This window comes from Equus przewalskii, chromosome 10 (genome assembly GCF_037783145.1).
Source record: "Equus przewalskii isolate Varuska chromosome 10, EquPr2, whole genome shotgun sequence".
NCBI lineage: Eukaryota > Metazoa > Chordata > Mammalia > Perissodactyla > Equidae > Equus > Equus przewalskii.
Genome location: NC_091840.1, coordinates 9532092 through 9556247, shown reverse-complemented (window position 1 = coordinate 9556247; position 24156 = coordinate 9532092). Strand labels below are relative to the sequence as shown.

Below are 24156 nucleotides of genomic sequence, written 5' to 3'. Positions count from 1 at the left end.
AAACAATGGGGAATTGTTGGAGAAATTTAAGCAGGTGCACAGTAAGATGTGGTTTTATTTGCCTTCTCTAAAAGATTAGTCTGGCTGCAGCGTTATACAAGAGCATTGCTTCAATATGGGTGGTAAATAACAAGAGCTTGAACTAGACCAGTAATAATTCTGAGTGGATTTGAGATATTTTAAAGAAGGAAAGTGGATAGGACTTACAAACTGCTGGACTGGAGATGGTAGGTAGTGGTGAGAGGGAAGAGACTGTCCAGAAAGACTTCCTTGGCTCCCAGGATGGACCTGGACCCATTCTACAAAGGAAAATAGACGAAGTCTGATTTCAGGCCATCGGAGCTTATTCTTCTAATATTCTCTCTGCACTCTTTAGAAACAGGAAAAAAGTACATATTCCTGAGCCCCACCCACACAGTTTCCTTACTGCTGCACACAAGCTTCCTTGTCTTCCAGAGGAGACTTGGCCTGGTCTTGGTCCATGCTCCCTGGGTGATCTGGCCATCTTCCTTCTTACAGCTATTCACCGTCTCTCTCCAAGTAAGCAAGTAGCACGCCATCTTCCTTTCATTGCTGCTTGGGTCTCATGCATCATTCTGCCACCTACTGCTGCTAGGCTTCAAATAATATCCCCACAAATATTTCATATTTGGTGTCCAGTATTGCTTAGAGTGCTTATCCTGCTCTCCCTGCAAACCAAATGCTCTTTTTCATCAACTTGAATACAGTTCTCAGCCAACAGCTGGTTTAAAGATCTGAAAGTTCCTTACTGAGTTCAGCAGCGAGCTCACCTACCCAAGAACACTTCTATTCCTCAAGGCTTTAATGATGCATCTTCCCTCTGAGTCAGATGGTTTTGCTTCTAAATTTTCAAATATTCCCCCAATTAAACTTATCCTATTCTCTCCTCTCTGTTTATTATTGAGAAGAATGCATCATCATCTGTCTATAATTTCAAAACACTTAGGAGTTAACACTATATTATAGGTGTGGGAAGGGAAAGGACAAGGTCTGAAGGAGACGAAGTGGAGTGAAAGAGAGAGAGGAAGAGGGAGAGGCAATTTGACTTTATTCTTACGAGTCCAGCTTCAATCTCTTCTCCTAATATACATGCACACCCCTTCGTCAGATCTCCACAGATTTCCTGCCTTCTTTCTGTTTTCACTTTTGTGTGGGCTACAGCCCTAGATTTCTTTCTTGTTCTTAATACCATTAACATCTAGCATCTTTAACTTCTGACCGGGTTCTCAAACTCATTTACCTTTGTTCTACTAAGTGCCCAGTTCTACTGATTATATCAAATCATCTGCATTGTTTTTCTGAAATTCCATGCGTGTCTTCCTGATATATTTGCTTCTATTTATTTCTTCCTTTTTGAGGAGGACCACGGTTTATAAAGAGAAGTTGAAATGGTAGGGATGCTTGTCAGAAGGATCTTTTTCATAAAATAGAGGTGCTCTCTCTCTCCCTGCCTTCCATATTAGTCTTCCCAGGGCTTGTTTTCCAATGTACTATTTCTAGCCTGGATAGAAATTTAGCATTACTGAAAAGCATTCAATGTATTCCTTCTTTCTTTTGCACCCCACTGTGCCACTTATTATCTGTGTGACTCTAAGCCAGTCATTTGGCCTCTCTGACCTCAGGATCACCATCTTTAACAGGAAGCTGTAAAAGAGGAATAGCTGAGGTTCTTTCCATCCCTAAGTTGTAAGATTCTGTGGGTTAAGGTCTTTTTGTATTTTCAATCTCAGTTTTACTTATGTTCTACCTTCTATAGCTCCTCTCAGTATCCACTACCCCTTCTATCTATTCCAAAATGCTTTTCTCACAGTATTCCCTGAGGTCATCCTAGACACCTTGCAGGCAAAGCTAGAATCATTTTAGTGGTCACGTTTGCTAGTTCCTCCTCCAGATCCTTCCCATTTCAACATGGTAGTAGAGATAAGAACAAATAGGCCTCTACACCAAAAAGCACTGAGTAATTTTTCCTGCCTCCTCACTATTTCATCCCTGTTTACTGTCATGACGTGTGTCGTTGGAAGAAATCTATGGCTATGACTGTTGTCATATTGGACCAGCCCTGGATCCTCAGCCAAGGCAGGGAAATTTAAAGTTGACTGAATTATCAAAATAAGAAGTAGCCTAAATAAGAGCATGACTTTTAACTCTGCAATAAAACAGTTTTGGATGTATATAAAGATATATACAAAACTGTTCATCAAAGGGTTATTTGTAATAGTAAAAATGAAGAATCAATGTCCAATATTAAGAGACTGCATCAGTCAATTCACTAAATTGTGTAAAGGAGTTTAGACTTTAAAATGAGGAATTTGAGCTGTCATCGAAATGTTTACGCATGGAGTGCTCTGGTCATATTTTTGTTTTAAAAAAATCACCCTTTGCTAATGAAAAGACAAATTTAGAGAGAGATGAGAAACTAGGAAAAGTGAGTGATTTGGTAGCCTGGACTATGGCGGGGGAAGTGAATGTGAAGAGACAAATTTGAGAACTTCAAGCAGAAACAATTGGAAGGACTTAATGATTGATTAGATGTGAAAGTTGGGAGAAAGTTCCCACTAGTCAGACATTAATCATCCCATTTTAAGGTCTTTCTATACCTTTTTCTCTTCAGGGCCCTTCAAGTGTGAATCTATGTCACTCACAGCACAGCCTTTGGAAATACGATCAAAAAGAAAAGTCTGTCTTCAACATCATCAGTCTCGCTTTACTATATCCTAGCTTCCTTCCCCCTACATCCTCTCTGCCTCCTTTAAATTTAGACACCAGTGTTCTCTAGAGGTGGTAGAGTTTGAGAAATCAAGATTTGGAGTCAATCAGGCTCAATTTTTAATTCACTTCTGCCATTTACAAAGCATTATATTGGGCAAGTTATTTAATCACATTGAGTCTGTTTTTACTTGTATAAAATAGGGTAATAGTGCATCTTTCATAGAGAGTCAATGAGTAAAACACATCATTTATATAAATCACCTAGAAGTGTGTCTGGCATAGAATAAGCTCTCAAAAAAATAATTGTTATTAATGTAATCCCATCCAAGAAAAAATTGATAACTTTAATTTATATCTTTGCATTGTTTAAAGTCAGATGGTTTCCTCTCCCAGGAATATTTGTTTTTCACTCTTGCCTCTAATGATAAAACAATAGATTTTGCCTCTGACTATTAGAGAAATTTGTGGCAAAAACCTAAGGTGGAAGAGGCATTTTATTTTGGAAGCTGAATCCATTCAGTGCTTTGCTATCATTCCCTCCCCAGGAATTACCTCCTTCACCTTTGCAGACGCAATTGGTCAGCACAGTCCCACAAACAAGAGAAATCCATCCCTGCTCTTCATATTTCTGGTTTGTGTTTTGAACAGACCGCTGCATCAGAGTGTGGTACTTCAAAGAATCAACTTCCTCCTGGCTATGGGACCATGGATTAGATACTTCCATTTTCTACGACTCAGGTTTTAAAATGTGTATTCTGAGGACAATAATAGTACCCAAGGAGGTTAAATTAGATAATGGATAATTGCAGAAGTGAGGACTTAGCATGGGCCATGGAAGGCAGCAAACATTAAATAAAAGTTTGCTTTGTTATTAGTAGTAATATTACCTCCTCCAACTTTTTTCTATCACGTTACTCTTCTCTCCTCCCTCTATTGCTACATATTTTCTGGCAATAGACATTGCACATTATTGAGTACCCACCTCATGGAAACATTCCCAAAGATGTATTAAAATGTTGTAATTTCACAAGCAGCTTCTTGATGAAGAAACTTGTGATTTACTCCCAGTTTTTATCCATCTATTACTAATATATATATTTATTTACTTATTTATTTATTTATCTGGGGTTTCAATTTGGTATAGTTAGTTCCTCTTCTAAGATTTGTTATCTTCTTATTCATTACAAGTATATTTTCCTTTACGTCTTTGATCGTAGGTATAATAGCTGCTTTAAAATTCTTGTCTGATTATTCCAACTTCTGGATCATCTTGAGATGAGTCTCCATTGATTGTTTTTTAGCCCCCTTGGGAAGGGCTTATGTTTTCCTGTTTTTTCATATAAAAAATAATTTTGGTTCCTGCTCTGAATATTAAAAATATGTTACAGAGATTCTGGGTTCAGTTATGTTTCTCTGAAGCATATTAACAAAAATAAAACCCATGCGAATGTTATTTATTATAGCAAAATATTGTGGGACAGAATGGATTTTTCCCTCTCCCTTTACCTCCTTCCTCACCATGACACATACTCAATGCTCAATTCCTTTTGAGACCAGGGGCAGGCCAAGCTATGGCAAAAGAAAAAATAATTAATTAATTAATTAATTAAGCATGCATTACTAGATTAAATTCAAACTTGAAATACAAGTTCAATTCTTTTTTTTAGCCTTAGTTAGGCTATTTGGGGTTTTCCCTGAGCATGTGTGGTTCAGGAGTCAACCAGAGATTTGGGAAGAGTTTAAACACACAATTTAAAGCTTTCTCTTTCTGAGATTCTCCTCCTCTATCATCCAGATATTGTGGTCACCCAAGAGTCTTTCCTCTGGCTTTTCAAGCTAATATGGCTAAGGTTTTGTATCTGAGATACAGCTGCTCCACATAATGCAGACTGACTGGGGTCTACCCTGAGGCTAAAAGCTCTGAAAAATGGGAAACTCACCCATGCTGTTACCATCTTTCAAACGTCAACTTCCTTTCACTATTTGTCTACTTTTGCTTAGCCTTAGTGCCTTCATATATTTGCATTTTGTCTTTTGTCCAGAATTCGTTGTTTTTACCTATGAGAGCATTGGTCTGGCAGGAGCTAGTCAGCCTTGCTGGAAGTAGAACTCTCCAGTATTATTTATATCTCTCAACTAGAACAAAAATCTATAATGAGACTTTTGAAAAGAAGTAAAAGTTATCCAAACATTACCACTCAATATTCACGTTTTTCCCTCCTGTGGTTCTTTCCACTTCTTGTCCATGAATATACTTTTAACTAGTTCATAAGATTTCTATTTAAATTCCTACACAGTTGGCCCAAGTCTGTCATTTTGACTTCTATGTTCCACTCTCTATCACACAGGTCTTGATGGGCATTTTGCCCCTGTTTTACAAATAGAGAAGTATAGGTCTGTATAGTACAAATAACTTCTCCAAGATCACACAGCATTTCAGGAATTAGAAAGCAGATATTCTGATCTTACATTGTCTATTTTAAGAGTGAAGTTTAAACACACACGCACACAACAAAATTCTCCTTTCTGACATTCACAGAGGAGGTTAGAATTCTGTGCTTATTTCATTCCAAAATTTATGGACATGCTTATTGGCTTCTTGAGGCATGAAGATAAGAGAAATCAAATAAGTCTTACTCTAGTTCTAAGCACTTAAAATTCAGTTTCAAAAGACCCCTTAACTTTCCCAAACATCCACAAAATAACTTCTTTATAAAGTTAACTTGACTGGTGTTTCCTTACCTGTCCATGTCTGGTATCAAATTTCCAAAAACTAATATACTTCATACTTCCTACACACAAGCAAATTCCAGACAGAGTAGTCAGTGCCCACACATAGAGGATGGATTCCCAGCAGGGTGCATGTGTCTTGGATTTGTGTTTTTTTTAAAATGTGTGGGATTTGGAAAAAGAATGTTGAAAATGTCTTTTCGCCCATAACAGTCTAGGATTTTAAGTCATGTAGAACGGAGACAGCTATGTGCCATGCAATATAAACCATGGCAGCCTGTACCTTCACCAATCTTAGTGTACCTTGAAAAACTCGTTCGGTTGGAGATGCTGGTTCAAGACTTCATTATCCTCTGAGATTTTCTCGGCTTTCCTAGGTGGTTTGATCGACCACCTCAGTCAGGAGGTCCTTTCCAGGTCTTTCTTGCTTTATTTAACCTACTCTCATCTGATATGTCTCAGAGGAAAAAAAATACATATATATATATATATATATATATATATATATATATATACACACACACATATATATAAATATATATGCATATATAAGGCTACTACTAGATGGAGATTCTGAGAACAATGATCTTATCTTGTTCTAACATCCCTTGGACTTTCTATAATGTTCTATACACAGCAGATATTCTATAGCTTCTTTTTAGATTCAATTGGAATACAAAATATAGAAAAATTTTAACAAATTCTTTAAAATTGTTTCGATGGTGAGACCATGAGAAATTCTCTATTTTCCAAATCTCACTAAGTGACAGAGAAATGTTTATAAAACAAGAATGTTTATGGGGTAAGAACTTATACCGAAGTTTATTTCTGTAAAAATCCTTATCGATGCACCTGAGATATTTTTAAGCCAAACATACCACCAAGAATACTGCCTTAAAAAAAAAACACTTTGTGGTTTGATATCTCAGCAATGTTTCCAGTGGAAAAAAGAGACTTCACCAAATACATATTCATATGTTAAAAGATATTTAAAGTGATTTGATAAATTACATGCCATAAACAGTTTTAAAGGAAAGAGGACCATAAAACCAGATACTAATAATATGTTGCAATTCCAAAATAATATTGATGCCCGAAAAGAGCATCTGTCAGTGTATTCCTAATAACAGGATTACTAACATATGCTCCCAAGGAAGAAATACTGGCAGTCAAATATTTTCAGGAAGCAATGGTTACTACAGCTTTTCCTATTGGAGATTCACAGTGCACGTTATCATATGCCAGGCTTTGAGAATCAATTATTTAACCTGGATTGCCAGTAAATTTTATTTTGTGAGGCAGTGTGAGAAGAGAAGGTGGAATTTGTATTCGGGCAGAGTCATTTCCGATCCTGGCTCAGTTACTTATTTGTGTAAATTTAGACAACAGACTTCATCTTAGAGTCCCTCAGTTTCATCACCTGTAAAACAGGAAACAATCTTTACTTCATGAGATGTTCTTACCTTTACAGTTAAAAAAACGATATTATTTAGAAAATTTCTTATGAAACACTTGACACTCATTTGGTACTTGGCAGATAGTAGCTTCTATCATTCCTGTTGTTTTTATTTTTCTTCCTCTTTCACCTCCCTCTTCCTTTTCCTCCTCCTCTTCCTCTTCTTCTTCTTCTCTTTCTTCATTTCTTAGTTCTCTCAAATGAACAGTGGCATATTACTTTGGTTTAGAGGATTGTCAGTGACTACTTTAATCAACTTTTGCTTACCAAAAGACATCAGTGAGTCCCATATCTTACATGTATTTCAGTAAAATTCATCAAGAGGAAAATTTAGAAGCCCATTCTCATCCCTTCCTGACTGTGAAGCTAACAAGGGACAAGAATTAATATGAAACGAAGATCCAACTATTTTTCTATTACTCTGACACACCAGCACACATTCTCTCTCGATTAAATGCTTTCCTTTGATATAGTTCATTAGCTGTTAATATCTATAAATATTCTTACCTTCAGAATTGCAAATTCCTTAGGGGCAGGGATCATTCATTCGTGCTATTAACATACACTGATTGTCTACTGAATTGCAAGGCAATATGGATGCACCTATTGGTGAACCAATGAACAGGGAAAGGTGCTCAGCAAATGCTTGCGAACAAAATCAACACACATAATAATACTATTTTCCAGATAGTTACCATTTGCCAAGTCATGTGCTAAAGGTTTCATTCGTATTTTCTCATTTACTCCTGGAGCTGGGGTAGGAGAAGGTAGATTAGGAAAGTTTTCCATGATCAAACAACTGGTAAGTGGAAAACCCACAGTAAAGCCATTCAGATATATCTTTTATTTAAAAATCCACAAAGTAACTGAATTTGATGGGTTTTCAAAATCCATTTCCTGAGGTGAAAATCAGCAAGTTTAGTCCAGTCTTGTCATGCATGGATCAATTGACTTATATTCTAGATAGTCATTAAGCAACTACTATGTGTCCACACTATATGCACATTCTTTGCCAGGACCTAGAAATCCGAACTTGAAAGACTCTGGCTTTCTGCCTTTGAGAAGCCTAATTTTGCGGAGCAGAGAGGCATATAAGAGCTACAGCAGAGACAAGGATCAGGCGCCTTGGGAGCAGAGAGCTTCTATTTGCTCTCAGCTTCTCTTACTACTGAAGATTCTTTTGATCTCGCATATCAGTTCTGTAAAATCAAAGCAAGATAAAGTAAAACAAATAAATGAAAAGCACAAGTACCAGAATATCACCTATTGAGAAATATATCTATTTTTAATGATTTTATGTCACAAAAGTAGATATAAGATTATGTGATCAAAATTATTTAAGACAAATGTTTGATGCATAATGTGTAATAATTATTATTGATTCAAGTTTCTGTGATATGTCTTTTATGTGCTATTATGGTCTTGGACCTGCCCAGGACTCAAATATAGCTAGGATATGGACTTGACCACAAAAAGTCTTACTCAAGTACAAGAGAAAAGAAGGTGCACAGAGGACATCAGCAAGATGGCAGAATAGGAGTGTTCATTGTCATCCCTCCACAGAACCCTGATTTTAATGTGCACAAGGAGTGCAGCCTTTACAGATGGTTCACAAGCATGCTCAGAAAGGCAGCCTGACTCTGCAGGATTGGAGGAAGGCACACAGACTTGAGCATTTTAGGGAACTGCCCTAGTAAAAACAAATAGGAGGCTCTAAGCATTCATCCTGGCTTCCCAGGATTGAGAGAAGACATATAATCTTAAGATTTGCCGCCAAAGAAGGAAGAAGTGTGAAGTGGATGTATCCACAGAAAAAGACTAAGGGAACCTCCGAATCCCTACAGATTCCATTCAATCCTTATCAAAATTCCAATGAGATTTTCCAAAGAAACGGAAAGAACAATCCTAAAATGCATTTGGAAGCACAAAAGACCCCAAGTAGCAAAAACAATCTTGAGCAAAAAGAACAAAGCTACAGGCATCACAGGATATGGACATGACCACAAAATTATATTATATTTCTAGTTATATTACCATGCTGTAGTAATCAAAACAGTATGGTACTCACATAAAAACAATCACACAGACCAATGGAACAGAATAGAGAGCTCATGCATATATAGTCAACTAATCTTTGACAAAGGCAACAAGAATACACAATGAGGAAAGGATGTTGTGAAATAAACAATAAACAATAAATCAACAAATGATGTTGGGAAAACTGGATATTCACATGCAAATCAATGAAACTGGACCCTTATCTTACACCACACATAAAAATCAACTCAAAATGGATTACAGATTTAAACGTAAGATGTAAAACCATAAAATTCCTAGAAGAAAATATATGAGAAAAACTTCTTCACATTGGTCTTGGCAATGATTTTGTGATTTGACACCAAAAGCACAGGCATCAAAAGCAAAAATAAACAAGTGAGACTACATCAAAATAAAGTGTTTCTGCATAGCAAAGGAAATAATCAACAAAATGAAAAGGCAAGCTACAGAATGGGAGAAAATATTTGTAAACCATATACCCCATAATGGGTTAATATGTAGATTATACAAGGAATTCATACAACTCAATAGCAAATTATCCCAAATAGATTTTTTTTAAAAAGGACAAAGGATCTGAATATACATTTTTCCAAAGAAGACTTCCATACAAATAGCCAACAGGTATATGAAAAGATGCTCAGCATCATTAATCCTAAGGAAAATGCAAATCAAAACCAAAATGTGATATCACCTCATACCTGTTAGGATAGCTGTTATCAAAAAGTCGAAAGATAAAAAGTGTTGGCGAGGGTATGGAGAAAAGGGAGCTCTTATACACCGTTGGTGGGAATGTAAATTGGTGCAGCCATTGTGGAAATTTCTCAAAAAATTAAAAACACAACTACCGTATGATGCAGCAATCCTACTTCTGGGTATATATCCAAAGAAAACAAAATCACTGTCTCAAAGAGATTTCTGCACCCCCATGTTCATTGCAGCATTATTCACAGTGGCCGAGATATGGAAACAACCTTAGTGTCTGTCCACAGATGAATGGATAAAGACAATGTGACATATATGTACTCAATGGAATATTATTCAGCCTTAGAAAAGAAAGAAATTCTGCCATCTAAGACAATATAGATGAACCTCGAGGACATTACGCTAAGTGAAATAAGCCAAACATAGAAAGACAAATACTGCCTGACCTCACTTGTATGTGGAATCTAAAAAGTAGAACTCGTAGTAACAGAATAGAATGGTGGTTACCAGGCACTAGTGGGAAGGGGAGAAATGTGGAGGTGTTGGTCAAAGTGTACAAACTTTCAGTTATAAGATAAATAAATTCTGGAGATCCAATGTACAATATGGTAACTATAATTAATTATAATGTATCACATACTTGAAATTTTCTAGGAGAACAGATCTCAAGTATTTTCACCACATCCATAAAAAAAAGGTAATTATGTGAGGTGATAGATATGTTAATTAGCTTGATCGTGGTAATCATTTCACAATGTGTATATATATATCTCAAAGTTTCATGTTATACACCTGAAATACATAAAAGTTTTATTTGTCAATCATACCCCAATAAAGTTGAAAAGGAAGAAACTGAAAAAAGAAGTTATATAGAAGGTGCTATAATATATTCGAGAAAGTAACATATACTAATGAGATAAAGATAAAGAAAGGTGCTAATAGCTAAGGGAACTAAGTGAGACATTAGGGGAAATTTCATTTCTTCCTTACAGATAGGATTTGGATGTGCAGGTACCAGCAGGGTCATTATGGGCTGAATTGTGTCCTCCCCAAATTTCTACGTTGAGATCCCAATCCCCAGTAGCTCAGAATGTAACCATATTTACAGATGAGATCTTTAAGGAAGCGATTAAGTTAAAACGAGGCCATGAGGGGAGGGCCCTGATCCAATATGACTGATGTTCTTACAAGAGGTAGAGACGTCAGGGATGAGGGTGCACAGACGAAAGACCACATGAGGACCCTGAGAGAAGGTGGCCACGTTCAAGCCAGGGAAAGAGGCCTCACCAGAAACCAAATCTGACGGCACCTTGATCTTGGATTCCCAGCTTTCAGAACTGTGAGAAAATATATTTCTGTTGTTTAAGCGACTCAGTCTGTGGTATTTTGTATGGCAGTCCTAACAGACTAATATAGAGAGTTTATCAGATGAAGTGACAATCGTGACCAGAAACACATAGGAAAGAAACCCAAGGGAGTTTGCAAAAAAATAAAAATGAAAACAAAATCCATACTGTATAAATATACTCACATTTAACTGGAGTGTTAAGAATGTACTAGGGGGGTGGCCAGCCCAGTGGCACAGCAGTTACGTCTGCACCTTCCGCTTCTCTGTGGCCCAGGGTTCGCTGGTTCGGATCCCGGGTGCGGACATGGCACCACTTGGCACACCATGTTGTGGTAGGCATCCTACATATAAAGTAGAGGAAGATGGGCACAGATGTTAGCTCAGGGCCAGGCTTCCTCAGCAAAAAGAGGAGGACTGGCAGTAGTTAGCTCAGGGCTAATCTTCCTCAAAAATAAATAAATAAATAAATAAAATTAAATAAAAAGAATGTAGTGGGAAACAGGCTAAACTGATACAGCTTGCATCTAAATGACAAAGGACATAAATTCAATACTGAGGATATGGACTTTATCCAGTAGACAACAGGGAGCCACTGAAAGTTTTTGAGGACTAGAATAACACGATCAGACCTAAGATTTAGGTAATTGATTCAGCAATGGAGCATAGCATGGTCTGTAGTGGGGAAGAGGAGGTGAGGAGGCAAGTTAGAAAGCTATAGCGCAAATACAGAAAACAGGGCAAGGGAATCTGAGTGACAACAAGAATTAACATGAGGAGACAGAGACAAAGAAATGTTATGGAAACAGCAGTAATAGAACTTGACGTGAAAAAAAATCCCAAAAACTATCCAATTGGCTGAACTTAACTTTAAAGCACACGTATTACTTTTTTTCTCTTTAAATTACACAAATCCTTAAAACATGGGATTGGTTTCAACCTGTTGTAGTTAAGCCCTCTTGCAGGGTCATTACTTGGGTGTAATTTTCCCTCCTCGATTTGTTTTTGAGGAGGAACAAAAGAGAAAGGGCGTCTGAGTCCTCAGTCCCACATTTCTGAGTGCTTTCTCCCTGCACAGCGAAACATCTGCTTCCCATCAGTCACAGATGTGGCTGGGTTCTGCAGCATGGCCCAGGGATGAAACGCAGCAGATGAAGTCTAGCATCTCATTCATCAGGAGCTTCCCGACAATCTTCCAACCATGGACAAGGTACCTCAAATGACACCTCCCTCTCTCCCTCCTCTCACTGGGGGCCCGACAGTGACTGGGTCCTGAGACTTGCACTGTTATTCTTGTCCACCTTCCAACTGGTTCCTTGGAGAGCTCAGCAACTTCCAGGCCCTCTCTTCAAAATAAAGGAGTAAATCTTAAGGGTGAGAAAGGAGAAGAACTCCTTTTGCAATGCAATCTAAGAGCATCCTAGCTAGCGTCTTCCATTCCAAGAGGGATTAGTATAAACTTGCTGAGCAAAATAAAGAGAGGATAACAGGGAGAGAAAAAATTAAACTTTAATGGGAAATGCAGGATCATAAAGTGAATTTTATTCGCTCTCTCAGCAGCAACGAGCAGTCACTAAGTTAAAAGGTCATTTAATCCCTACTCTTCACACCAGCATGTTTCAGATTGGAGGGGAAAACTGACCATCAACACTGAACTACTGGGGAAAGACAGCCACATCTATCCATCACAGGTCTAAAGAATCACTCCCATAGTCCACTCTCTGTTCAATAGGTGATTTTGGAGAACAACACTTCTTGCTGAAACCTCTTGGCTGAGCAAGTAGTTACTTAATCAATTAAATCTTCAAGTATTTATTGATTACCTACTATGAGCCATTCTAGGCGGTAAGGATACAGTGGGGAACAAAACAGAGAAAAATCCCTGCCATCTTGGCACTTATATTTCAAAGGGTGATACAGACAAAAAAATAAAAGAAAACACGAAATATATAGTATGTTAAATAGTAACAAGTGATATACAGAAAAATAAAGTAGGCTATAAAGGTTAGGGAGCGCTGAGGGAAGGGGCTGCATTTTTATATGGGGTATTCAGAGTAGTCCTCATTGAGCAGACAAAGCAACTGTCTTGGAGATGAGTATTCCAAGGAGACGGAGAAGCAAAGGGAAAACCCAAGAGCATTCCTGGTGGGCTCAAGGAACGGTAAAGAAAGTGCAGCTGCGGGGCCGGCTCCATGGCCGAGTGGTTAAGTTCGCGCGCTCTGCTGCGCGGCCCAGGGTTGGGATCCTGGGCGCGGACACGGCACCGCTCGTCAGGCCACGTTGAGGTGGCGTCCCACATCCCACAACTAGAAGGACCTGCAACTAAGATATACAGCTGTGTACAGGAGGGGTTTGGGGTGATAAAACAGAAAAAAAAAAAAAAAAAGATTGGCATCAGTTGTTAGCCCAGGTGCCAATCCTTAAAAAAAATTTAAAAAAAAAAAAAAAGAAAGTGCAGCTGGAGTAGAGTGAGAGAGAGGCTGATGGGTGGGTGATAAGGTACCAGCAAACTAGGACACAAGGGTATTATCAGACGTTGGGCCTTTTTACTGAGGAAGGTAGGGAAGTACGCCAGTGGCGTGATATCACTGAAGTTTGACAGCGTTGTGCAGACTGAGGCTGGATTCATACCGGCAAAAATCTCCTAAAATTCATGACAGATATACAAGGCCGACACACCAAAAGCAATGCAAAATCAAAAGGATTTGGAGCAAGAACAAAACCCATTTTGAGTGGAGGAATGACGTGCAAGGTAATCTGTGCAGAAATTTCCTCAAAGGGTAATTCTCCAAGTATGAAAATGAGACGTATCTTTGCACTTCAGCATCTCTTGTTACTATTCCATTTCCTAAGTCCAGTGAGCCACATTCTGCTCTTCTCTTTAACTAGCAAATGGTTTACTCTACTTCTCATTTTGCTTAGCTTTTGGAAAGGAGTTTGCATTTTTTGAAAATTGATAGCATTATTTTTTCTTTCCACAGTAAATGCTGAGTAACGAATTTCGGAACATCTGGTCAACCCTGATCAGGCTCTGATTGCATATCCCATCGGCTTGGTGTGATTAGGGGAGATGGAAGGAGACCAGTGTGTCCCGGGTACATGGGCTAGACCTAATTTTGAAGGAAAAAAGGTCGTATTATCACGTAGAACATCTGGTGGAATTCAAGATTAAGTTACAAATGGTTTTGAAAGCCAATTATTAGACAAATGATGCCCATTGAAACTAGGCTGTGGTTTTACTACCTGGTAAAATTTTACTGATTGCTCTAAAACTTACTTATCATGGGATCCTTAACATATTACATTTACGTTGAATTAAAAGGGCATGATGTTGTTTCTCATTTAGAGTGAAATGGAAGTACAAAGTGTAGGAGAAATGATGGAAGGGGCATTAGTACTTCCTATATCTATGTTGATCTCCCATTAGCGACATAGAAAGTGCCATATTTGAAACCCAAGTACCTGGGGAATATTAATAATAACAATAGTAATAGTAATAGCTATTATACATTGTGCCAAGCATTTCACAAACATTATCTCATGCAGTCCTCATGTATTGTCGTTATTCCCATTTATCAAATGAGTAAGCTGAGGCTTAGAAAGGGTTAGGTAACTTGCTGGGGTTCAAACAAACTAAGTTGTAGAGTTAGCATTCAAGCCAGGGTACCCTGACCCCCAGCTGTCACTTTTAAACTCTGTGGAGTGCCGAACAAATTTGCCTTTTGCTGCAATGTGCATCTCTCTACGCGGCCACAGTTACCTCAATATGATGGAAAATTTGTCACCTTATCAGCTTACTCCTCTCTATCTTGGCTTTACGTTTCTTGCATTTCCCAGCTATGGTTCAGTACAAACAACGCTCCCATTTCCTCACATCTGGATGAAAACTTAAACTATACTGTGTGCCCTGGGGACTCCTGATTCAAAGAGATCCCTCCATTACTGAACTGGCCTTTATCAAAAAACGTACTTTTACATAAAGAATTTTAAAGAATAGCAATTCATCTCTGCCAGCCACTTCTATTTTATGAGTGGGACATATACTCACAATGAATAGAAAACATAGAAGTATAGATATTTACTTTGCATTCCTTTTTAGTAATGACCATTATCTTCAAGAAGCCATGAATCAGTGACAGGACAAGGGACATTAACAATAATTCTTCCACTTCCTGGCTTTTGTAGATCTGAATTTGGTGATGTAGTTTATTGAATATTAATGACTTCCAAAATATGTTAGATCCTATTATTCCATAGTTCAGCTGGTAGCTATTGAAGCAGAAGTTTGAAATACTTTTGTTCAGGGTATCTGAGGCCCTTTAAGAGGTAATACAAACTTTTTTAAATGCAGCAATCTCAGTCCTCAAAAATCATGGCAAATCAACTCTGATTCCGAAGCCGTTTAAGAGGTCTTGCTATTTCAAGAAACTCCACAATAAATCTGTCTTTTTAGAAAAGGATAGAGAGCTTTTGCAAGGAACATAATCACTTTTGAGGGTAAAGTGAATATATTTTGCAATTTGCATATTTGGCCAAAATGCTAGGTTTGACTTCTGACTCTTTACATTTACTGCTTATCCGGAGGGGGTAATGTCACAATCATATCTATGTCACATGGCCATTATAAGACTGATATGTAGCGATGGATCTGAAAAGTCTTTTGGAACTCTAAAGCTCATTTCAAATGTTAGTTACTATAATAGATTTCAACCTCCATTGAAATAAATATTTTGTATTTCTTGGAAATGCATATTTTAAATGAGTTTTCCTTAAAGTGAGGCACAGCTCAACACAAAATCTTCAGCCAAGTAGAAAGAACTTGGCTAAGAAGTAAACTATACTTATTTCTATTGACATTCACTTTCTTAGCAATAAAGTTCTAATTTCTTATCACTACATGTTGTGATATTGTGATTTATAATAAATACATATTTAGTCTTTGTCCCTGTTTCCAGCACAGAGCTCCTAAAACCCTTGGTATTTCCTAACTGATAGCAGAGATGAAGATGTCATGTTCATAACATGACCCTTTCAACCACACCCGAGTTTACGTTAATAAAGTGACTTTTGGAAAGCTCCTAAGGATGAAAGCTGATTGCCAGCAGAACCAATGATGATTCAAGGATTGGAATTTTCATTTCTACTCCCTGACCTCCAGGGGTTGGAGAGGGGCTAGAGGTTGAATCAATCACCTCTATGAAGCTTCCATAAAAACCCAAATGAAGCTTCCATAAAAACCCAAAAGGATGGGGTTGAGAGCTTCTGGGTTGGTGAAGGCATCCACATGCCGGGAGGGTGGTGCACCCCAGTTCCATGCGGACAGAAGCTCCTGCACTTAGGACCCTTCTAGACCCCACCCTGTGTACCTCTTCATCTGACTGCTCATCTCCACCCTTTATAATAAACTGGTAAGTGTAAGTAAATGTTTCTCTGAGTTCTGTAAGCCACTCTAGCAAGTTAATCAAACCTGAGGACGGGGTCGTGGGAAGCTTATTTATAGCCAGGACAGGTCAGAAGTGCAGGTAACATCCTGGATTTGAGATCGACAGCTGAAATGGGTGCAGTCTTGTGGGTCTGAGCTTTCACCTGTGGGATCTGACTGCAACTCCAGGTAGTGTCAGACGTGAGCTAAACTGTAGGACACCCAGTCAGTATCCTCTGAGAACTGGGGAACTGCTTGGTAGTATTGGAAAATACACATCGCACATGTCATTATCATAATCACAATTCTTTTTAATTAATTGTGCGTGTTCAGCGTTATTTAATTATTTTCCATTAGATGCATGCAAAATAAGGGGAAAAAGGAAAACAAATTAGAAACACCAATATGTAAGACATTTAACAACCCAGAAAATGAAGAGTACAAATTAAATAAAAATTGAAATAACTCATTTACATAATTTACTTATCCTCCTGATATCCTATATTGCTAGGGTAGAGCTGTCCTAGAATCTTTCTTCAATGAGATTTAGTTATCAGAAACTCTCAAAATAGCTCTGAAGAAAAACAGATGTTCCTTCCAAGCTAATGTTTGCAGTTCCAATAGTGATACTCAGCTCTTCATTTGTTAACTCTCTCAAAATTTTATTTTGCATCCATTATTAAATGCCTCAGAGTTCTGAGAATACAGATTTGAAAAAGCAATGGTCTCTGCAACAAACGTTCACAGTCTTCCAGGGGAGACAAACGGTGATACAATTCAACAATGTTAAACGTCATAAGTACAATGAACTGAGCAGATGCAGAAAGAACCTGCGTATAAAAGAGCTAATCTCTTTATATCTTGGTATCTTCAATGCGTCTTTATCTTTAGTAATACTGTAAGGTTTTTGTCATTTTGTACCTTTTGGAAAGACTGTGGTAGCTGGACAGAGGTTGGAAACACCCATACTTATAACTCTATTTAGGGTTTGAGTTATGCTTAATCTTCATTATATTCAAATGTAGTCATCAATTCCCTTTTTAAATTATTGATATCACTGATTCTGTATGTTACTTGTATAGGTAACAGCTTCTTTCCCTCTACAAAGCTATTTGTCCAAAATATACAAAGAAAAGGAAGGACATAGATTAATGACTATTAGAGAGCATGAGTGAGTCATGGCTTCCGTATGTGCAGATCCAGTGGGGCCAGGTGTCTCTGATAAAGATCACCTCCCTTGAACGCCAATTCCATCTGATTACCAGGAAGTCTATATTTCCCATGGTGGCTTTCATGGTAGCTACGACACAACTTGATTACTGCCCTTTGAACCATGCTATGGTAAGAGAGTGGAGTTTGTGACACTTAACTGAGAAATAATTTAATGATTCAAATGCTCACAAATGTTTTTTACCTTCCACTCTCGCTTAGACCTCGTAGGTAAACTGTACAGGTATGAGTACATTTCAAGAGCAGAGTAAAAGCAATGGAAAATAAATGCAAATTGCATTTAGGCCTCCTCTAAAACACTAGAATCAGTCTCAGTTTTCAGTCCTTTCAGCGTCACTGAGTAGCAACCATTTTTCTTTTTGCCCACAGATGACTTGGAATCTGAGGAGAACTCTGGAGAGTAGGTCATTAACTCTGGAGGGTGACTTCTTACTGTTTCTACTCTGAATGTAGAAACTAGATATAAACTCTTGAGTTCCATTAGGAGCTCTGAGAATCACCACAGTGAATTCAAAGTGACAATGTGTCACAAATTCATTCACGTGGTATTTTGTCTTAAAACATAAAGTCATTATTCTGCAAAAATACCAAGAAGAAAGAGCTGCATGGATCACAAAGACAAGCAGAGCTAAACATACTCCTACTTTTCAATATGGACCACGCACAGGGAAGTGTATGATTCAGCTTGGGCTTCTTATTTTTCTTGGACAGCAGTAGAAACTTAGTTTCTGTATGGGGGTTAAAAAAGAGAAGAGCTGCTTCTCTTCCTAGTTTTGTTCCAAGGCTCCTATTGGTTTAAAAGCCCAGCTATATTCTACATAAAAAGCATCATTATATTTCTTAATCTGTTGGCCATCAGCAACATAAACAATTTTGGGAGAAGAGGTTGTGATCACTACTCAGGACCTCACATTTTACTTTCTGAATGACCTACTTTTTGTAAAAAAATAGCCACAAGAATCTTCTTGTGTTATCTAAGAAACACACACACACACGTATAAACACACAACACACACACACACACATCCCTCATAGGATATGCCTTAGATTCCATTTAGGAATAGGAAAAGTATCACAGCTACAATGTAGGCTTGAACAGAGAGAGGGAACTAAGTTATTTTCTGCTTAAACCAGTGTGCTCAAAGTAGCACCTGCAACTGAAATGAAGGCAGGATAGATATTAGTACCCTGAACTCACAGGCGACATGCATGAAGCACTAAGAGTTGATTTGTGTATTATCAGACACATAAGTCCTTTCAGGGCTGAGGTCTGAATGCACACTTCCTAGGCTTCAGGTGCTGCCTCAATAATTTTATAGTTGAAATCCTACCTACTATCACTTTAACAAATATATACACACACATCAACACACACAAACACACAGCTTACCAAGTAACATTTGTTCTTCCAATCACTTAGAATGCTTTCAAGTTTCATAAAACTCAACTCTAAATTAAACTAGTTAAACAATAAGCCAATAAGCTTCATGTGTCAAGAAGACCTCAGGTAGGGCGGATCCAGGATTGGATAATTCAGCTGATCAAAGATGCCATCAAGGGCCAGTCGTCTTCCATCTTGTTGCTCTGCTATCCTCAGCATACTGGCTTTGTTCTCAGCTTCTACCCCTTGGTGTTGCAAGATGGCTGCTGAGGTTCCAGCCATCACAAGCAGACACAACAATGATCAGCAGTAGAAGGTGAGGTTTCTCTTGCTTATGTCTTCTCTTCATTAGCTACAAGATTGCTTTGCACACTTCCTCTCATTTCTCATTGGTCACAATTGTACCACATGCCCTGTCCTAAATAGTTTACAGACAACACAAATGGAATTAATGTTGCCTGAAAGGAGTAAGGGAGAGATGGGAACGGTTGCATTCAATTGCAACAATATCTGCTACATTCTCTAAGTTTCTTATGTAGCAGGTCTATTGCTTATATTAGCCACTATGGAATGGTTAAAAAAAAAGGGGGTTAATTACAATAAGATTCAGGCCTTTAATTTTAAACTTAAATGGTGATATAAGACCGACAGATATTAAGAATACAGTTAATCCATTTATATATATACACACACATAGAGATAGCCACACATGTGCATTTTTCTATTAAATAAGCAATTATATTTTAAAAGTACAAATAAAACATGCTCAATATTTAACTATATAGCTATTGGAGTGACTTGGAGTAAAAAAAAAAAAAAAAAAAGAACCATTTTCCAGTGGATACAAATGGTAGGAGCATTGTTTTTTGTTTTTGTCATGTTTTTGTTCCGTTTTGTTTGTTCATTTGGGTTTTTTGGTGTTTTGGTTTGTATTGGGGCCATCTTCTATATGATTTCTCGAGATCTTTACTAAGCAGCACTTTCAAAGACCTGGGAACACGAAAAGCAGCATTTTGATATTCAGGTGCACTCTTATATCTCTCCATTATGTTTTCTTTACCATTCTTTGTCATATCAATTCAGGATACAAAAGGACATTTGGAGCTGCCCTCCAAATCACAGCCACTGAAGGATGGCAAATAGAGAGAGAGAAAGTAAGGGGCTGGCTTCTAAAAGCAAAAAGGGAAGATTTACAGCCACTCTGTGGCCAGGCTGACTCAGGGCCAAGTTCATGCAGTATCCAGCCCCACTTGCTCGTGTCACAGAAGAATGAGATGAAGACCACTTACAACACCAGGCTCGTCTGCAAGATGCTAGGAGCCCCTGCCAGTCTTGGCAAGGATTCTGAGAGGCAGCCTCCTTTTGCTGAGAAGCAGAGCTCCGAGCATAGTCAGGCCAGTTCCAGGGGTTACACGCGAGCTGCTCTTGTCTGCAGATGAAATGCCTCTTCAGTGATTGACGAGGCGCTGACTTTTCCTGCCCCTGTGATGGATCTCTGCAGGCCGTCCCTCGCCCCACCTCTGCCTTACCTGAAGAATACGGATGGTTCCTCAAATTCCTCCCCCAAAAAGCTGACACTTATAAACACAAGAAAAACAAGTTCTATGCTACTAAATCTAGCCTAAGTCATTTTTCTCTCTCTGGGAAAGTGGGCAGGCCAGATTGCTTTAAATAAGAGATCTTTAGTTATAAAAAGCCAAATACACGCATATGCATCACATAGATACAGATAAGGATATAAAATTTATTTGCTCCAGTTATAAATATAGCCTATCTTTTCAGAGATCATTACAATTCTGCTTTAAAGTGAAAAGAAAAATAAAAAGTCTTATTTATTAAAGTACTGGAAGATTTATTAGGGAAAATGAAATCCTTGTATTTGGATATTATTCCAGGGCCTGATTCTCAGAGCTTGGTTAGGCTGGAACAAGGCCTATGATCCTGTGGGTATATCCTTCATGATTCCTAAAGGCATTAGGACCTTTCCCAGAAGCACCCCACACAAAATCTCAGGCTGCCCGGGACCCAGGCCACTGAAAGACCAAGGAATTGGCAGGAGTGGTAGTCTGCTGTGGGTGGAGTGGAAATGTTGGAGCCTTCAACTGCCTCCAAGCTTGGTGGGGACAGGCCTCCCTGCATCCAGGACCACAGGGGCTACCCCAGAGACTTCAGGACTCAGCTCCAGCTGACCACAGGTTGCAGACCTAGAACCCAGGCCTACAAAGGACTGGGACTTGGGAGGTGGAGCAGCTGCCGGAAGGGAGTTGGGCACTTTGGAGCCTTTATTTTTAAATATATGTAGGGTAATTTAGAGACAGCTGTTCCAGGAACCTGGGAGATGGATTTGATGACCTCTGGAGGGTCCGTTCCAAATGAAATTCTGATGATTCCACTGAGTAGCTCTCATAGTAGACACTATAATTTATTTTAGAGAATTGTGTAATTTGGTTGAAAACATAACGGTTTTTCGTTTCTAAATGACATGTATCCAGCTTGATACGGCCTCTACCAACTTTCCAGTAAAAATATCTAAAGGGACGCTCCACCCCCTCCCACAGAAAAAGTAGTAAACTCACAGTAATACGGAAACTCCAAATTGCAAGACAAAAAATTTCTGAATTTGGAAGGAAATTTTATCAAACACAAGGTAAATGGAGCCAAACTGGGGGGAGAAAATGGCTGTTTACATATAAAAGAAAGAAGTCTTGCAAGAATAAAAGAAGTCATGGATATTCTTTGTATTCCTGTCATTTTGACTACTCCCTATGAGGCAAAATGGCTACCAACTTCAACATTCAGTGGTCATGATTTCACAATGGGATAGGACATTTGAAATACTAAGAATTCTGTCTGTCTCCCCCTTAGGCCTCCCCCACAAACTCTTACATTAGTGCATGCATTTGGGACTGTATTTCTAAGGAAATGAGTCTGGAATGGGGGCGGTGAGGGTATGGAGCAGTGATTGCCTTATTCACTGTATCCTACAAAATGTATTCACAATTAAAGCACTGAAGGTATTGATAGAAAACGTTCCTACTTCAAAGCCGTTAGATTTACGTATGTGTTCTACAGACTCAGGCAGAGGAGAATCTCTTATCTCAGGGAGCAGAGCTGTACCAGATGAAAGCTCGCTGAGCACAGGACCCTGGCCTGGGAGTTTGCTCTTCACCATCAAGAAGAATAGAACTAAGAGCATCACACGTACCTGGTATGTTTGCAAACCCTACATGGGAATGGATTCTCCTCATTTAAGGATAGGTAAGAAAAAAGGGGAAACAGCTAAATGGGACCTAAGGATGGGGGATTTTGGAATAAAGAAAAGAAAAGCTCATGAAAACTCGGGAGGAGAATATATTTCTGAAAAAAGATATGGTCCAAGAACCAGAAGATAATTCTCAATAGTATACAAGAATTGTCCTCTATAAAGCAAAGGTTAAGACCCATATGTAGCAAACAGCTTGTAGTAAAGGAAGAGATGAAATAGAACGACAGAAAAGAATTAGCTACAAAGGCAATAAACTGACAACATTTTTAAAACAGACACACACACACAAAACAGGCGATGCAGGGAAGGACTGCGTGGCAGCTAAAACTACAATGGCTGAATTAAAATCTTCATAGCAGATTTCTAAAAGCAGTAATGGCAGGCCAAAATTTTCAATCAGTGATTCAAAACAAACTTGATAAGCTCTTCCACAATAAAGAGGTAAAGGACGAAAAAACAAAACTGCTGAGAGGACAGATGATAAATATAGAAGCTAAGAATTAAAGTTATTTCCAAGGATGGAAAAAATGCACAGTTTCAACACTAGCAAGAGAAGCAGTAATCAAATCTGTAATTAAAGAAAATTTTCTGGAACTCAAAGCTAAACACTTTAAAATGCAGATTAAACAGATTCAACCTGTTTTGAATAATATTAATGGAAATAAATCCACAGATGGATAAATTCTGACAAAATTTTGAATCATGAAGAAAAATGTAATTTTGCAAAAGATCCTGTTAATAGCAACCAAAATCTCAGAAAAGGTGCCTACAAAGAAAGAAAAATCCTCAAGAAGATATACGTTGCCAAGCTATTCTTATTAGGAACTGTCAAGTGTCACAAAGGACCAACATTTCCACTTGTTCTTCTTGGATTATACACGTTACTTATTGCATTTCAGCATGACAGCCAATTCTCTATTTCCTTTCAACTCTATAGACTTGACATTGGGCCCATGACAAATCTCTCCAACAATTTGGAGCTGATAAACAGTTAGACTAGCTAATGGCTAACCTCCAGATAATAGCTCTTCTCTTTGGTTTTATTTTATTTGGATTTGGTTTTCATACATCAAAACATCATGGATCCAAAGTTTCCCTTGAGGGTCATAGGTCACAAGATCCAGGATGCAATGGTGGGATTTTCTTCAGACTGTTACGAATTAGCTGGAGACCACATGTTTCAGGGAAATAAAAACCAGAAAGAGCAGGAATTTCTATTTAGCTCCAGGCAGTGAAGCATTGGATACTTGATGTAGTATCCTCTATAAGAAATATAGTTTGAAATACAGCCCCATATGGATAACGACTCTGTAAAGTTTCATTCTCTCTGAGAGAAACAGTTCAGAGTCATCTGTATTATTTTAGTAGGAGAAAGGAGCGAGGCAATTAGATCACCCAAAAAAACTATAAATAGAATTCATCACTAAAGTAGAAGGAAAGATAGGCATACACAGCGTGACAAAAGCAAGGGAAAGAGGGAATTATAGGATAATCAAAAATATTAAACTTTGCTGAAGTTTGAATTATATCAGGAAAGATGAAACACTCTTGCATCTGGTAATTAGGGGGCCACTAATAGCCATCTAAATGTGTAGTTTTCATACAGGGGAAGTATTGGCCGTTGGAGGTAAAGCTATTTTGCAAAAGAAACGGGTACAGACTTCTCTCTTATGAAGTTTGACTTTAATAAATAGGTGAGAGTTAGGGCAATAGCCTAAAGGGATCTCAGAGTAAAAAGTAAAGAAAAAATCAGGACTAAGCAAATATTTAGCATGTGTCCAGCTAGAGAAGCCTATGGACACAGAAAGTTTAAATAATTAGGAGAGTATGAATGTGA

The 24156-nt window shown here is 38.2% G+C and overlaps 2 long non-coding RNA genes across 2 annotated transcripts in view; both read right to left on the bottom strand.

Moving 5' to 3' along the window:
- Positions 1-225: 225 nt before the first annotated feature.
- LOC139074202 (uncharacterized) lies at positions 226-5826 on the bottom strand. The gene is made up of 3 exons (XR_011523741.1): positions 5764-5826; positions 4237-4299; positions 226-299 (listed from the first exon to the last, which is right to left on the bottom strand). It is a non-coding gene; the product is annotated as an uncharacterized lncRNA (long non-coding RNA).
- Positions 5827-6563: 737 nt separating this feature from the next.
- Positions 6564-24156, bottom strand: part of LOC139074181 (uncharacterized) — a 31701-nt gene continuing 14108 nt past the window's right edge. Inside the window, exons 2-3 of the long non-coding RNA XR_011523719.1 lie at positions 11208-11365; positions 6564-8115 (exon numbers count right to left, since the gene is read on the bottom strand). This is a non-coding gene — a long non-coding RNA (uncharacterized lncRNA). The remainder of the gene's footprint in view (positions 8116-11207; positions 11366-24156) is intronic.